This window comes from Peromyscus maniculatus, chromosome 1, assembly GCF_049852395.1.
Source record: "Peromyscus maniculatus bairdii isolate BWxNUB_F1_BW_parent chromosome 1, HU_Pman_BW_mat_3.1, whole genome shotgun sequence".
In the NCBI taxonomy this organism is placed as follows: Eukaryota; Metazoa; Chordata; class Mammalia; order Rodentia; family Cricetidae; genus Peromyscus; species Peromyscus maniculatus.
Window position 1 is genome coordinate 59,234,244 of NC_134852.1, and position 18,278 is coordinate 59,252,521.

The 18,278-nt window shown below is 41.9% G+C and overlaps 1 protein-coding gene across 3 annotated transcripts in view; it reads right to left on the bottom strand.

Annotated features, from left to right (window-relative positions):
- The window catches only part of Nell1 (neural EGFL like 1), an 850,243-nt gene that overhangs the window by 267,023 nt on the left and 564,942 nt on the right, over positions 1–18,278 (bottom strand). The window lies entirely within an intron of this gene.

Here is an 18,278-nt window from a genome sequence, read left to right on the forward strand (position 1 = left end):
ATCTTACATGTTGGGACTCATGGCAGTGGCTGGCAACGTCTCCTCACTCAGCCTTCTTGTTCCAAGAATTCTCTTCTCTGCTTGTCCTGCCTATACTTCCTGCCTGGCTAATAGCCAATCAGCATTTTATTTATACAAAGCGATATGCATAGCAGGCTTAATATGAGGGAGGTGCCTAGTCTTATTGCAACTTGAAATACCATGTTGGGTTGATATCCCTGGAATGCCTGCCCTTTTCTGAAGGGAAATAGAGGCAGTGTGGATGGGGCAGGAGAGGGACTGGGAGGAGAGGAGGAAAGGGAAACTATGGTCAGGATGTAATGTACGGGAGAATACTTTCTTTTAGAAATAAATAACGTACTGACTGATTAGCACTTCCCACATATGCATGAGCTAAGGGCCATCCCCTGGAGCAATATGCCAGCAGCCATATCCCCAAAAGCCTCTGTCTTAGAAAGTCATAGGCTCTAGGGGACATCTGGTGCTGTTTTGCTAAACAGTCGTGTTAACAAACTGCCTTTGAAATTTGCTTATATCCAGAGAGTTGTTTGTGGCTCTGATCTCAACCTTGGTCAGAGAAACTTTCCACAGTAGATGGTGACTAATGCGGAGACTCTTAACTGGTTAAAATACTGACACTAAGTGACTCTGAGTACAGAGCTGGAGATGGGACCACTACCTTACATTCCTCCAACCTGAGGCTCAGGGAACATCCAAAAGTGAGTCAGAAAGACCATAAGAAAGGAGAGCTGTGAAATGCTGTGTTCTGGGCATTTCATGACAGTTGCATACATGATTTTTTTTTTAACTGAACTTTATTTTTCCAACAACTATAGAGTCACAGCAGAATTGAGAGGAGGATAACGGCATTCCTCACATGCCCAGGCCATGACAAGCACAGGTTTTTCTGGTCAGAATCCTGCCTACAAATGATGTGTGTTTAGTAATTGATGAATGCACATTGACAAACCTTTGTCACTCGTAACTTTTGGTTTGCTCAAGGTTTTTCTTTCCATTTTAAACCTGATACAGATTTGCACAAATGTATAATATCATGTATTTATTGGCATAGTGCTATAATCAGATTTCTTCTTCAACACGTTCTAAGAAAATCATTGGGTAAGAAATGCAATGCCTTGGAACTATCTCTCTACTTATGGAATGAACAGCCCAGCAGAATATGTTTTAATAATGTTGAGCCATCCTGAAATATGAGAGACACTGGGCTAAAAAAATGACCCTGACAGACAGTATGAACAGAGTGAAGACAAGAGATACAAAGAACAATGCTTCCATGGATATTTGGCTCAGTATCACTGCTGGGTTAGACCTACAGAAACTGAACATCATTCTGAAGTATTTAACACACTGGAGGAAAGCTGCGTAGTAAATGAAAATGGGCAACACTGGAAGAATGGTAAACTGGATGAAGAAAGATGATAAAAATGAATACAGTTTCAGTATGCTATGTCTCTGGAGCCTGGGAGTGACTTAATAAATGAGTCTGCAGCCCCTGATGAGGGAACATGGATGATGATGTAGATTCAGGAGTCAATAACACATCAGAGAGTTACACAGGGGTGTAAACAATAGCCTAAAGCAGAGGATTCCAAGTTTGTTTTTGCTATTATAGATGACAGATGGCAATTACAAGAGATATTCTCATTCAGGTACACATATATACATATGCATATACATATACATGTGAACACAAACATCTGCACATGCGTGTGTGCATACATAAAGTAGTTGACCAAATACGGGAAAAGGTCTGCAAACTGTTTTGTAGAAAATAGTTAACAAAAAGCAAAACTGTACTAACAAATGATTATGAAATCTACCTATTGGTTTTAAACCATGTCATTTTAAAGGGAAAAATGTACATGAAACTTTTCTAATATTAAAAGCATACTGAACTATATATCAAAGTATAATTCAGGTCTCTCCAGGTAACATAAGAAGAGTAGCATGCAGTAACACAGATTAAGAAAAATAATGATAATCTTAGCATCAAAATGTACAGAAATTATATTTCCATATTGTCTTCAAGCTAATATCAAGAGCACGACTGACTCAACCCTTTGTTTGGATGATTGCTTTGTTCCTGATGTGGAAGTGTTAAGGGTGGCCTCACTGCAATTTCTGTGCTATGAGCATGCAGGTAAATATACATGTTTTGTTAGTGTCTCTTCTTAATTAACTATGTAGAATCAAGGGAACAAATACACGCATATATCTTCAGTTCACGGACCATAGTCTTTCAGATTTGTCATAACTATTTTAATATCTTTATTAATTCTTCAATCATTTCATCCATTGTATTTTGAACATTCCCTCCCCCCATCTCCTCCCAGTGCCACCACCCAACTTTGTATCCTCATTTTTAAAAAACCATTCAGTCTCTTTGGTACTGCCTATATGATCTCTGGTGTGTGGACATGGGCAGATTAAGCTTTAAATTTAAGTGTTTGTGAATAGCTTACTTCTTAACAGAATGCAGATCGACCAGTAAATCACATCCTAGAGATAAGGAACTCTTCCCTCTCTGCAGCTATCAGTTACCACTGTTTATCAGCTAGTGGTGGGATTTGTGCCCAGCTTTCCCCTCTGGGCTAGAATTTTGCCTTGGCTTCAGCTTGCACAGATCTTGTGTATGCTGTCACAGCCACTGCCAGAATTGCTACAACTATTAATGACACATAAATAACAGCAGATCATAGACATTTCAGGAAACATGAGCCAATGAATTATGGTCAATCTTCCATCACAAACAATCCAGGATATAGTACTGGGATCCAAATGAGGTGATGTGGTGTCCTATGAGAGTAACTATGGGGTGAGTCTGATTCATTGGAAAAGTAAGCCATTCACAAGCACTCAAAATTTAAAGCTTGTGAAGAAGTGCAGTGTCATGGGTCATAGCCAACTGTGACACAGTACTAAGGTCATGCCAGTGTGGTCAAGAAGTACTTGGCTGGGAAGATGTGTACAGAGACAGCATAAGAAAGACAGAAAGACGACAACAGTGAAGGGGACTATCAGCATTTGAAGTCTTAGAGGACAATGACTAGAGAGGAAATGCACTGGCAAACTGGATATGCAAAAAGAGGCCATTGTTATCTAAACGGGGGCGGGGGGGGGAGGGGATGACATGTCCACTGACAGGATAGTCAACACTGTCACTACCCTGTAAAGAGAATATGAGTAATAGCAACCTGGGGCTCAGTGGTAACCTCAACAATGAAGGCAGATTAATGGTTAGCAACATGGGTTCCAGAGCCAAGCAGCCTGCTACATCTCACCTCTGTATCCCTGTGTGCATGTCTGTGTGTACATGCATGTAGAGGCAGTGGTCTATCTTCCTTGATAACTTTCCACCTTATAATTTATTCATTTATGTTTTACATGTATGCGCATGTGTGTATGTGTGTGTGTGTTTTGTATATAATGTGCACATACATGCTTATGTGTGTGATACACATGTAAGTAGGTACTTGTGTGTGTGTGTGTTTGTGCATGTGGAAGCCTGGGACTTATACTGAGAGTGTCCCTCAATCACTCCCCACCTTACCTTATTCACTAAGGTGGAGTTTCTCACTTGAATCCAAGCTCATCAGTATGGCAAGTCTTGCTAGCCAGTTTGCCCAGGAATCTGACTTACTCCAAGAGCACTGTAATTACAGTTGAGCTGCCACACTCACCTAACATTTACATGGGTACTAGGGATATGAACTCCAATCTTTTAACCCTTGTATGGCAAGGGATTTATCCATGAAGATACCTCCCCCATCCTTCACCTTAATTTTTGAGATTAAAGAAAACTTTCTCAGTAAACTCAAACCTCAGCAACTCCAGTAAATGGACAATGCAGCAAGCACCAGGAATCCTCCTGTCTCTCTAGCTCCCCAGCACTGGACTTGCAGGGATGCACTGCTAGAGCTGTCTATTTACGTGGGTGCAAAGATCTGAATGCAGGTCCTCACTAGCACAGCAAACTTCACTGACTGAGCCATCTCCCAGCTCTTACCACTGAATCTTCTTCAAACTGTAGGACCTCTTTTAGAGCCCGCACTCCAGTGAGTAGAGAAGCATAAAATAAAAGTGGATACACAGATTACATATATATATATAAAAGTGGATACACACATTACATATACATATGTAATACCATTTAGCACCACATCTCTACTCAGGTTTATATGTGTGTGTGTGTGTGTGTGTGTGTGTGTGTGTGTGTGTGTGTAATTGTGAGTATATATTCACACTTACATATATATTTCCATATGTCTGTGAATATCTACTGACATCTATTCACACATACACACAACATACACATACATATTATGAATAAATGTGAGTAGAGATGTGGTGTTAAATGGATCCAGGGCTGGAATGTTTTACCTATATATCTGGTAAAGGTGTGTAAGAGAGGGACTTCAGTTGAACTCTGAGGAATGACTATTAGAAGATAGGTGCACATGGAGAGAGAGGCATTCTGAGATGGAAACAAAATTGGAAGGCCTGTGGGGTATAATAAGTTTTCCTGGTTGGCTGAGTTTATGTGGGAAAATAGGGACAAACAGAAAAAGTAATTGGATTGGGGTCAGAGATTAGAGAGTCTTCAAAGACAAACTTAAGATCTCTTTATACCCTGAGGGCAGCATGGAAGAATTCAGAAATAAAAATGAAAGGGCTTAAGTGATATGACTTTACAAAGGAGATCATGCATTAGAAAGAGTAAGCTATACTGGAAGCTTCAAGGGTCATGGTGATTTTATAGCAGAAAATTCTAAATGTACAACACACACTCTCACACACACACACACACACACACACACACACACACACACACGCACGCACGCATGCGCACACACACATGCACATGCGCAGTAAGAAAGTTCTTGAAGTCCATTTGATGTTCCAAAGAACCAACTGATAATATTGCTTTACATTTTCCCCAAAACCACAGAGTTAGTCTGTTCCATGTTCTCCATTGCACATTAACACAATCTCTTGACAAATCGCCTTTATCATTTGACAGACAGAAATAAGATGCTAAGGAGCTTATTAATTCTTTATAACTCAACAGAACATTGGGCCTTACTCTCTTCACCCTGGTTTGTATTCTTCTCCCACACTCTGAAGCTTTCCTTGGGGCAGTGACGTCACCATGTGCTGCCTCCTCCTCCTCCCCATGAGATGGAGTGCAAGAGTCACACTCACAAGCACACACATCACCATGGAAGTTTCAGGCCTTTGAAAAGCATGCTGATAATTGTGCAGAACTAAAAATATCTGCAACCAAGCATCTATGTAAAGGGTCCTTTAAAGGCATGTGCTTACAATTACCCCTTCTCAAAGACCCAGTGAAGTCCTATATTTTCTTTTCTTTCTCCTGGGGTTTAAGTTCACATATTTGCAAGGGTCATGAGAATTGCAGGGGATAAAAGTTTTGAAAATTAAAAGCAGACAAAGGTGGTACCTGCTTTCTCAGACTTTGAAAGCCAAATGCCAAGTATAGCACAGGAAGAAAAGGAAATAATTGGACTCCTAACACAGAAGGAAAACCTAGGGACTAGCAGGTGGAAGTGAGGGGACGGTGGGGCTAAAGTCTACTTACGAATTAGGTGTCCAGATAGTTCCTCCGCATTCTGCCCTGTCAGATGGCTGTGCCCCACCCCCACCCCCACCCCAGCCTAGAAGAAGAAGGTATTAGGAAACACTGCACACAACTGAAAGCAGACTGAATATTGACTACCAGGGAAAGAAGAAAGAAAGCCATACTGAATGCTTGAATGTGGCTAACCCTGCCTGGGCAAGTGTAATGAAGAGTATTTTCAACCATCCCCACAAATGTAAATATAAAATACTGACAATCAGGTGTTCCCCAAGAGAAGGGCCCCAGCTGAAGTTCATGGTCAAATTGTACCCGGGAGATTAGTGGCTACAGTTTCACTGCTCAGCTCTTAAATATGAGTGAAAAGCCAAGGTGAAACATTGATGAGAAACTTCTAAAATAAAAAAGCAGAAGCCAGAGCAACTCAACAGACAAGCATTTCAAGGGAGGCACGAGAACCCACCTCACACACCATCACTAATGTCTGAAGAAGAGGACAGAAGACTCGTGAAACAAATGGTCTGCTCTGGGAAACAAAGATGGGGAGGAAAGAAAGAGTGCCGTGACAGAAAGAGGTGAGAGGGCTGGAAGGTGAGAACTTTCCACATAAGGGAATGCACCCAAGCGCAAAAATTAATGAGAAAATCCGAAGACTCGGCATCAATAAGATAAGAGCGCTATTCAAAGGAGTGGAAGGCAGACGCGCACAAGCCAAAGAACACAGAGCCCACCAAAGTCATAAAGCAAGACCTTTGCACATTTAAAGTTTATGAGTGTCAAAGTGAAACAGTCCACTGAGCACCCATCAGAGTGAAGGAAAATGAAATTTCCATTGCTGTGATTAAAAAAAAAAAAAAATCCTGACGAAAAGCAGCATAGGGGAAAGCAGGGTTGATCTGGATTACAATTCCAAGTCGCAGCCCGTCATTTCAGCAAAGTCGAGGCATGAGCTCAAGCAGCTGGTCACCTCACATTCACGGTCAAGGGAGGGAGTCAAACACATGGCTCGCTTGCTTCCTCCCAGAGAGCTCTTCCTCTCTTTTACTATGCTGCACTTGCTGCCTGAGGAACGGTACTGCCTACAGCGACCTGAGTTTTCCTACATCAATTAAATATCAAGATAATACATGGCAGATGTCCAGGAGCCAACCCAACCTAGAAAAATAATCAACTGAAACCCTCTTCCCAGGTGATTCTGGGCTGTGTCAAGCTAATTAAAACTGAGCAGCATACCATGTCACTGTGGGACACAAAGGAAGAGGAACCAAAAATACATTGGATTTTGAAATACCATATCCTAACCTAGAATAATGCCTTAAAAATCCCGAGAAGCTTAATTATAGAATAAAATAATTTTTAAATCACCAGTTTTGAATGGAGTTAAAATTAATTTATAAACATTTACATTTTGCTCATTAGAGTCCAGGTTTCTAAGCAATCCATAATTATTCAGTCAACATTTTTTTAGAGAGACAGTCTCAAAAATTTCCCACCACACATGTCTTATTGGGTGTTTTGCCAAGCTAGAACAGTAATACCAGGAAAAGAAGAGACACAGTACCAAAACTCGGGGCTCCCTTCCTCAGGGAGAGGCAGAGGGGGTCCCATGACATGAGCTATGGAGTGAGCCGAGAATCAATCAAACTGGGGTTGGGGAGTTTCAGGGCATTTATTCCTTGGGTGGGAACTTAAGAATAAATTATGATAGGTACATAATAAATTAATCAAGAAGATAATTAATTAATGGTAAGGAGAACAAAGAGCCTTGCATGTAAGAAAATCAATGTTGTATATCCCACAATCTGTTCAAGACCACCGCATACACAGGCATCCTGACAAAAACTCAGAACACTGACCTAGAAAGAGTGTAAAGCGGTAACCAGCAGCCAAACTAACTTACATGGGGGAACAATCTACAAACTGTCAAAACTGGAACTATGATGACGTATTAAGAAGCATGCTGTTTTACTAAGGAAGCAGCAAGAGAACCTGTTAACAGAGTTGAGCACGATTTTCCCGGGGGTAGGAAGTCAGGAGCGGTTCCCGGGGCCCATTTTTACATAAAGCCTTTTGAAGCAGTAATGTCTAAGAGTTGAAAGCCACAGATGTCCTGGGTTCTAATTCTGATTGTTTTACTTCCAGCTATTGGAGTCTGACCCTGACAAAACTGCTTAGGACTCTCACTTTTAGCTGTGATTATCTAGCCTGGAGCAAACTGTTAAACCCTCTCTGCCTCAGTTGCTACCTCTGTAAATGAGGGTAATGTCTTCCTCACAGAGACTGGCAAGAATTGAGTACATGCAAATTGAATGTAGCCTAGGTCATTAGTATTCATGCAAATACGGTAGTTTGGAGCATCCTCAGTCAAAATAAATGAGACTAAAATAATATACTATTTCACTGTATTTGAACACAACTTGTACATCTTGGCCTAAATTTATAATTTAAGAAATTCTAAGAACACACTAGCATTGTGGTGTACTGAATGCTTTGATAGCGGAGTACAGTCCAGCCCCATAGTATCCTCATTTATTATCTATTCACATATACAGAAAATTCCTCTACTTACAGAATATTGGAGGCACTTTATATCTCAAATCTCCCGTTCCTTAACAATTTGAGAAATTGATGTAAGGTATTAATATGTCTTCTAGAGGGAAATGAATGAACTCCCATTTATAATTCTTCCCTTACCCAGAGAAATTATTTTAAGATCTGTCTTCATATTTTGTGAATACTGACTAATTTTTAATAATTCTCGAGCCTGTGTGAGTAGGAGCTAAAATTCATTCATCTAAAGAAAAAGCGAGAGGCCATTCAATAACCCTCAAGAGAAAATATCATTTCCCTCCTGCAGATGAGGTCTCTGTGTGCTGTGTGCTGATCAGTTAGTGGCTGGGATGCCAGCTAGCAGACAGAGCTTTCCTTTGCTCAGTTACAGCTTGGCATGGGATGCCAGAGCATAGAAATGTGCTAACCCAAGTGATCAGCCAGAGACGAGTGTTCCATGCGGCTTTCACTCCCTGACTGTTACAGATTATGTCAAAAATAAAAGACAGCAGGATGAGCTGTACTGCCAATAAGCCCTGGGTGCATATCCACACTGCCAGTCATGACATTGCAAGTTCCTCTGCTTGTTCACAGTGACCCCCTAATAAAGACATTCTCATCTGACCAAAGCAGTCTCGGGGATGGTGATCTTTCTCTTTCCTGAGGCAGCCTGGAATACTGCCTGTCAAAGATAATTACCAGAAGAACAGAGAACCTATCACTTGCCTATTACTCGGTTAACACATCCACAATAACAACATATGAAAGAAACACAAGATGATGAAGCTTGCCGGAGACCTGGAAGACAGGGTTGTGGTACTCACCGAAGTCTGCACATCAGGAAGAAGATCATGCAGTTAGACTAAGTAACTGTTTTCAGAGTTAGGTTAGATTTGCTGAAATGAATTTCAGCCACAGGTGACAGTGTCAGGGTCTCCTCACACCTATAGATTTTTGGCTGCTGCTTGATAGAAATATTTTTGAAAGTTTTTATGTTGGCTTTGACATTAAGAAAATGATGTTGACTCTCAGCTTTTGTGCAGGGGAATTACAGGGGAAAATTTACTTCTGCACATCTCTCTGGTGAAGTGCCAGTTGCTCGTTTGCGACATCACACTTGATGGTAGAACCTGGTGGAGTCTTTCAAGGAGAAGGCTCAGGGGAACAGTGTTTGCATGTTGAATGTTCTGCACGCAGAAGCTGTGGGAGGGTCCTGAGTGTGGTGGTCGATGTCTGTAGTCCTAGAACTCAAGAGAGTGAGGCAGTGGACTACAAGGTGGAGACCAGCCTGGGCTAGGTAGAAAGCCAAAGGTCACCCTGGGCAACACAGTGAGGTAGCTTCACAAAAACCGAACAGTTTTTGTTGTGACTCCAGGTGATTTCCTCACACCTGAAGGATGGGGCTAGGGACTCCAGATGGCTATTGTGAATAGTGTCCCATGCTGTATATTAGCATTTCCTTAGCCATTTGTCAGTTGAAGGATATTAAGGTTTCCATTACTGAGCTGAGCAGTATCTGTGGAGCAGGCTGTTGAGTGCTCTGGACACATGCCAAGGAGTGGTATAGCTGCTTCCGATGGGAGATTTATTTTGAGCTTTTGGAGAGAATTCTGCACATTGATTTCCATAGTGGCCGCACTAGTTTACAACCCCACCCTCAGCGAGGAAGGGTTCCCTCTTAGCTGCATCCCCACTAGCATCCTGGTGCCTGTTTTGCTGTTCTTTGCCATTCTGATTATTTCTTTAGCTGTGTAGAAGCTTTTTATTTTATGGGGTCCTACTTGTAATTGCTGGCCCCAATTCCTGGGCAAATAGGGCTCTGGCCAGGAAGTCCTTTCCTATACCCACACCACTAGGGTGCCTCTTTGATTTCTTCTTGCAGCTTCAGGTTTCACATTTATTTAGGTCTTTGATCCATTCGGAGTTAGTTTTTAACATCTTGGTCAAAAGATTAATGGCCGAAGTCATATGTACTCACATTTAGGTTTTTGATTTTATTCCATTTGCCCACATATTTGCTTTTGTGCTAGTACCATATTGTTTTTATTACTATGACTCTGTAATAGATATTGAGATCTGGAGTGGTAATCCTTCAGGCATTGATTTCTTTTTCCAACCAGGATAGTTTTGGCCATCTGGAGTCTTTTGTGGTTCCATATGAATTATAGCAATTAAGGAATCCTGAGAGTGGGAGAAAGAGTCTTCCCAGGGGAGAGTATATCACCTGATTATCTGATACCAAATGGCAAGACTTGAAAAATGTAACTACAAGTAACTTTATATGGACTGAGTAGGTTGTATTTATTTACTTAGGGATATACATTATATGTGTGCATGCGTGCATGTGTGTGTGTGGGGTGTGTGTGTGTGTGTGTGTGTGTGTGTGTGTGTAATGACTAAAATAGGAAAATAGGCTAGGCATTTATAAGAAAGCAAAAGAGTAAAATTATGTAATTACATTGTAATATATAAACATACAAATAGCCAAACCAACTGAAACAAACAAACAAAAAAGAATAAGGATGGATTGAGCCAGCTGATGGAATTAATGGATAGGAGTAGGGAGAGAGACAAAGAGAAAGAGAGAAAACAGAGGGAAGGAAAGGGAACACTGAGGGAAAGAGGAAAGACAGAGGAAGGAGAGGGGAGGAGAGGAGAAGGTGAGATGCTCCAGTGTACACATCTGCACCTCTGAGCCAGAGGGGAACTGGCAAAAGCAGTGTTGGGAAATTAATCTTTTTAGGGAGTGTTTCACAAAGACTCTGCTTAGTTTGGGTCATGCACAACCCTCTTAAAGTGAGGCAGCTACCAGCCTAGGACCCTCACCCACAGGTACTCTGCGCACATATCCCTCTTCAAACAATGCATTTAGCAACCTGAAATCAACCAGGACCCCAATCTGCATCAAACTGCATGCACACCCCTTTCCAAACACTGGAATATGTTTCTTTCCCTATTAGACATCCATCAGATTCTAACTCCAGCTGCAGACTGATACAGCCTGAACTGGTTTGGGTGCATGTGCAATAAGACAAACTGTCTTCTAAGGGAACTTTTGGGGAGAATCCATCACTTGCCATCTCATGCATATGCATAATTGGGTGTTCATGTGATTATTGACATCCAGTGTGCGGGGTTTGTGGTATATGCTCTTAATCCTAACACTCAGGAGGGAGAAGTAGCCAGATCTCCTTGAGTCCAGGCTGTCCTGCTCTACATAGTGAGTTCCAATTCAAGTCTATATAATGAGAACCTGTATGAAAAAAAAAAATCAGATGCTTATGGGCAGTGACATAGAGTAGAGGTAAGGTTATATAATTTAAAGACTGTTACCCAGAACAGAGAGCCATGAATACCAGCCTTAGTAACTAACTCATTTTTCCATTAGAACTCATAAAACAAGTCCCAGGCAACAACATGAAGTCTTTGAGTCCTCTTGTCCCTGGGGCCTGTTGCTCACAACAGGATGTCTCACCTGCTCTACTACTTTTTGCATAAAGTTTCTTTGCTACTTGGGCAATATCTGTTTATCTTCTTTCCATTCTTGCCAAGAACTGGGAAACACCCCACCCATACCCTGACCACTGGATTCATAACTATCTTTTAAAAACTACCAGTATCAACTGGGCATGGTAGCGCACACCTTTAATCCCAACACTAGGGAAGTAGAGACAGTTTGGTTTTTTTTTTTTTTTTTCTGAGTTTGAGGTGAGTCGGGTCTACATAATGAATTCTAGGACAGCCCAGGCTACACATAGAAACCCTGTTTCAACAAAACAAAACAAAAACAAAACAAACAAATGGAAAAAAATGAATACCAGTATCCAGTATCCATAAATCTCAAAGCAGATCTGCCTTGTAGATCTGTTGCCTCTAAACTCATCTCAGTGGGATTTGTTTTCTATCTGGTTTAAAATCCAGACCAATATTTTCTTAACTCTCACTCTCAGGTACACAAGAAATAAACCACCAAAGTACCACTGAAGGGAAGTCACACCAGTCTATATCTATCTTTGGTTCTCAGGGAAAGATCACATACGATTATGTGAAGATTGTTCAGGAAAGATAAAAATTACATGTCATGTAATCATGAAGGAAACAAGTTTGGGGAAAAAATGACTGTTATAAGTAGTGATGGGAATCCTTCCATCCACTTCCTACGCATCCTTTTGTGGACCAGAGGCTGTGCTATGCAAGGAGATGGGAAGACAGAAGTTCTGACTTGTGATGCAGTCAGTCTCCTATGGGAGATGGCGGCAGAGGTGCAGAGGAAAATGGAACTGAAGGAGGTGCCTGTTTGGATGCCAAGGGACCCAGAACATCCTCAGTGGGAAAGTGAGGCATGAGTCAATTATTTAAAGAGGGGGTATTTGTAAATAATCATAAAGATGTGTGTGTGTGTGTGTGTGTGTGTGTGTGTGTGTGTGTGTGTGTGTGTGTGTGTGTGAAGTATACATGGAAGCCAGAAGAGGGTGTCAGATCCTCTGGAGCTAGATTTCATGGTGGTTTTGAATTGTCTGAAGTGGGTTCTAAGAACCAAATTTGAGTCCTTTGCAAAAGTAGTATATGCTCTATGTTTGTTTGTTTTATTTTTTGAATCAGGGTTTCTCTGTGTAGCTTTGGGGCCTGTCCTGGAACTCGCTCTGTAGACTGGGCTGGCCTTGAACTCAGGGAAATCTTCCTGCCTCTGCCTCCCAAGTGCTGGGATTAAAGGTGTGCACCACCACCACCCAGCTGTAGTATATGCTCTTAAATGTTGAGTCATATTTATCAAAAAATGAAAACTCAGACAAAATCCCACAGCAGTTAGCACAAACACAGGGAATTGAAGAGAGCATGGCAAATTCAGTGCCAGAGTAAATCTGAAAATGCAGAAAGGCTGGTGTGGACAGGACTCCCCTGCACACTTTAATAAGACCCTTTTGGGAGGAACTGGTTAAAGTCTAATTTCCAAAAACAAATGCATAAATACAAGAGGGGAAAAATCTCCCATCAGGCAGAGCAATACCCATAGTGCTTTGAAAAGAGAAACAGAAAGGAGACGAAGCCAGGCCACTAAGGAGCGGAGCTTCCCAAATGGTTTGTCTTCTCGTCTAGTTCTCCAGTTCTGTGGAAAGTTGCCTTCAACCCCTGTGCCAGAGGTTAGTCTAAACATAATCTTATCAAATCAAACTGCATTGCAATGTTCTCTCAGAAACTAGCTGGGGGGGGTGGGGTGTTTTGCTAAGAAATTTTGAGTTTGGATGTTAGGTCTTTCATGAGTGATCCAAGCAGAGAGGCCCATTTGGTCCACAGTATATCCTAGAGGCTTCCTAGGTATGGCAAATCTGTTCTTCAGTCACTCAAAGAACAAGGTAATGGCTTTTCTAGGAAACAAAGAGTGAAGTGCTCAGATTCCTAATAAATGTAAGGAAGCTGAGGGGTCAGCTTTAGGCACTCAGCTCTCATGGATATTCGAGAGATAAGTGCATTTCCCTGCCAACCTCAGTTTGGGAGAACGTGGGCACCCACGGGCCATCTTACCCATGGAGAACACTCTGAATTGGCTCTGTTAAAGGCCTCCAGAGTCTTTGCAGACTTCATCCCTTTGTTTCCAGTTTGGTGGGTGGGGGTCTGTAATTTCTGCTACATTGTTCCTCCCCTCCACCTGCTTGTCATTTCAGAGTATGCCTGCTCCCTTGGCTCCCCTTGGTGTTGGAAGAAGGTAAAGCAAGGCACTTCTGGAAGGCTGTGGGGCTTGCTAGTCACTCCCTAGTGTCTGTGAGGTACTCACAGCCACAACGCATGTCCACAGCGGCCATCTCCACACAGCTGACTTGTTGAGGGGTGGGTAAGAAATGTACTGTGAAAAGAAGGGATGGGTAGGCAGTTCAGGCGGGCAGTACAGTTCAGTCTATTGGTCAGAGATGGCCACCACATCTGCCACCTCCACAGTTAAGGGTTAATGATGAAGACAACCCTGGCTAGAGAGCACTGACAGTCTGGCAGCAACTTAGCAGCCCTCAGCTCCCTCAGGCTGTACGTCAATCCCCTTGGCCAGTTTCAAAGCTCCTTCTGCACCCACCATCACCGCCCTCATGAATTCCTTCCTCCCACAAACCGAACAAACGTTACTTTAATACTAACCTTACTCATGATACTTAATTTATGCATTTGTTTTCTGGGCATTGGGATTTTTAAAGTCATCTATTAATTCATTCTGAAGGCACAATTTCCATAATGTAATTTCTTGGGTAGGAAGGAAATGGCTTTCTTCCATCATTACATTTTCTTCAGGTACCAATATGAATGTTCCATTTAGTCTTGCAATTAGTCTTATACTTAACATATGCCGACTGCTCAGAGACACATTTATTATTTTCATTGCCTAATGCTGTAAAAGAGATGCTCAGTGTAGTTCACTGTCTTACATTTCTCAGGCAATTTTGACAGCTGAAGGGCCAGACATATGGGGAGGGAATCTTCACACATATGCTCCCCTCTTTCCTGCAACTGGCTCACAGTGTTCCTGCTACAGGAACTCTTCCCCATCCTTCATATTTCCATCCTCAAATCTATGATCTTGTTTATCTTGTACGTGTCTGGTTATCTTCAGTAGTCAGCATAAAAGCACCCTTTTCTGACCTTCCCACTCCTATTTTCCAACTAAGATAGACACTGAGGTCCCTCTCTCATGTTCCCACAGACCTCAGGCCTTCTTCACTACAGTACAGCCACACAGTGTTGTCATTGCCTGGTTGACAGTCTATAGCCCCGTGAAATTAATGCTTTCAGTATCAAAGGGCGTGCTTCATTTCCTTCATTTGACATCATATTTCTGCTTTAAACATCTGAGGTATTCTTAATTAATTAATATGTTTAGGGTAACTAGTAGGTGCTGTGGGATGGTCTGTATGTCAAATTGCTCTGATTGGTCAATAAATAAAACACTGATTGGCTAGTGGCCAGGCAGGAAGTAGGTGGGACAAGGAGAGAGGAGAATTCTGGGAAGCAGAAGGCTGAGGCAGAGAGACACTGCCAGCCGCCGCCATGACCAGCAGCATGTGAAGACGCAGGTAAGCCACCAGCCACGTGGCAAGGTATAGATTTATGGAAATGGATTAATTTAAGATATAAGAACAGTTAGCAAGAAGCCTGCCACAGCCATACAGTTTATGAGTAATATAAGTCTCTGGGTTTACTTGGTTGGGTCTGAGCGGCTGTGGGACTGGCAGGTGACAAAGGTTTGTCCTGACTGTGGGCAAGGCAGGAAAACTCTAGCTACAAGTAGGATTGCCAGATGTCCCAACTGTTTGTCCCATATGGAACTACCAATAAAATCATTAATATTTCCTTCACCCACTCTCAGAAGCATTGTGAATAGATGGGCTTCTCCCCACCTCCTTCTCTCTTTACTCTAACTGTTAGAACAAACCCTTGATGTGAATGTTTGCTCTAACTCCTCTGCTTCACGCCCCTGCCGTGATGAACTGCCATGCTACAAGCCCAGCTAAGGGGTGAAACTTCCCAAACCCTTTCCTCTTTGTAAATTGGTAATCTTGGGTACTTTGTCACAGTGATGCAAAACTAACACAAGCATTCCAGCAGTTTATGTCTTTCTCCATGCTTCCTAACTTCATGAGAATGTTTCCATTGTTTGAAAACTAAGATTGACCATATAAAAGAACCTCAAAGTGTACCTGTTTTCTCAAGGTATGAGGAGATAACAGAAACAGTTCAGATCCTCTGTCCCCTTGAACTTGAACTTGTTCCAGCATATTTCTCTGAAGCCCAGCTGCTCAAAGAGATCACCCAAAGCTAAAAGTCTGCTTGGTCACTGAGTGCCTCTGACTCACAAGTTCTTTTCATCCTAATCCACTCTGTCACCTTGAAGCACTCTCCTGTTGCTGCCAACATGCTTCTAGACCATGATTATTGATTGCTCGTTCCCAGGATGCTGAATTTACTCACCAGAAGGAAAAGCCCTGGCAGTAACTGCAACTCCCTTAGTCTCTGATCATTCCCTCCTAGGTTCCCTGCCTGGTAGAGATGGTGCCAGCCTGTGGCAACAGAGGTAGTGGTTGTTCTTGACAGGGAAGGGGTGAATAGGCTATTGGATTAAAATGCCTCTTGTCTATGTGCTGAAAACATTTCTTGGTGGGCGTTAGTAGGTTGGCTAATGATGTATATATTACAGATTTATATACTCAGAACTGACTCCAAGAACCATCTACTATAAGTTTGTCTGATTCTCTACCTAAATATGTGTTCACTTTCAGAGAAGCTTCATTGGTCCTAGAGAACATGGGGCCTTAACTATTGATGTTATCTCAAAAACCCTATGGATGTGTAAGTACTGGAGAAAGGGCTCTGTGGTTAAGAGCACTTGCTCTTTGAGAGGGCCAAGGCTCAGCTAAGGTCCTTCAAATCGTGCTGTTTAGAAAGCAAAAATGCATCATTTTAGGAAGGAGGGAAGTGAGCAAGGGAGAGGCCTGCAGGGTGTGAGGGCAGTACAAAGAGACAAACCGGTCAAGTCTTTACATCCTTAAATTGGAAGGCTCCAGAGAACACTGCAGAAAGATCAGGAAAATAGCTATAGAACTACCACATAATCCACTCAAACAATAAGCATATTTTCAATAAACCAGAGTTTTCGGTGACGTATCTGCTGAGATGGAAAATAACAGGGCCTGAGATGAGAATGTACCAGTTTGTAGGCAGCTGTTCCAGCTACTCTTCAATCTAAGACGCTGTCTTCCCTTTGGCTTGGCACCAGCAACCTTGGCTAGCTGCTCTTCTAGTCTCTGCACAAATACATTTTACTGTAGGTAGAATTCAATGATTTTCTCATTTCAATGTGTAGAATCTCCTCCTGCTTTTCCTCATAAAGAAGCTGAACCAACACATGCCAGCCATTATCAGTGTGTTGAAAGTGATACAAGCCGTGTAAATGACATTTAGTAAATCTAGGAGTCCAAACTTGAGGAACACCCTGATGTTAAAGTCTGATCCCACAATAACATCGTGGAGAGATGGTAGGACCTTCAATAAGTAATCTGGTCATTAAGAAAATGATGTCTCTCATCCCTTTGCCTCACAACACTGAGCTGTTGACTTCATGGGATTAAGTTAGTTATTACAAAAGATCAACTTTACACAGTGTTTTAACTTTGTGCTTGTCTCTTTTACATGTGATCTTAGTTATCCATTTTATTGTATGTCTTGTGTATTTTGTTGTAGCAACAGAAGAGAGGTTGAGCAAACTTCTAACAAAACAGTACAAGCTCCAGAAGCCATGGTCTCCATCACCATGTCATCCTCCTGACTGTGGACTTAGATGGATGGGTGATTATGTTTATGCCCTCCATGGGTAGTGTTATTTCTTCCACATTCCTTGGGCAAGAAAGCAAACTCAGAAAAGAAAAGAAGGTGCCCTACATGATATGGTATTCATTGGAATTGAGATTTAATTCCAAGAGTGTCAGATCTAAAATCTGTTTGGTTTATTATGCCTAGGGATTCATCTAACCACTCAGTTTCTATAAACTAGTACACATTCCAAATTATCAGCATCTACATTAATAAAATTTTATTATCTGTAAATTCAGTATCAACCCCAGTAAGTGATGTCCTTAAGCATGCCAAAAAAATTACCCACCAATTGCTATGTACCCTAGCCTTGGGAATGCTGAGGCTCTCTGCTGAGTAATGGGTGTCCTGTGGGATGACGCATTATGCCACTATTTAAAGTGATAGATATTGTCCCCATGAGCTGGTCATTATGAAAACATTTAGCCTGCTCCATTATGAATTGTCTTCAATGTGAAACTGATCTTGAAGTAAGTCAAAAGTACATGCTAGAGACTTCTTTCCCCTCTCATCCCGCTCCTTCTTTCTTAATTTGCATGGTTCATGCTTTGAAGAATGCTGATCATTCTATTCCATATCTGACCTTGTGGTGGAATTCCACTCTGAGACAGAGAATGTTACACTACAGTAGGAGTTAGATGGTCTCAGCCTCTGACACATGGATTCTAGCCACCTGTCTGTTAATAAATGCTACAATGCAGTACTTGACTGAAAGCCAGACCTGAGCTCTCAACACAAAGGGATTCACAAACAGTACCAGCCC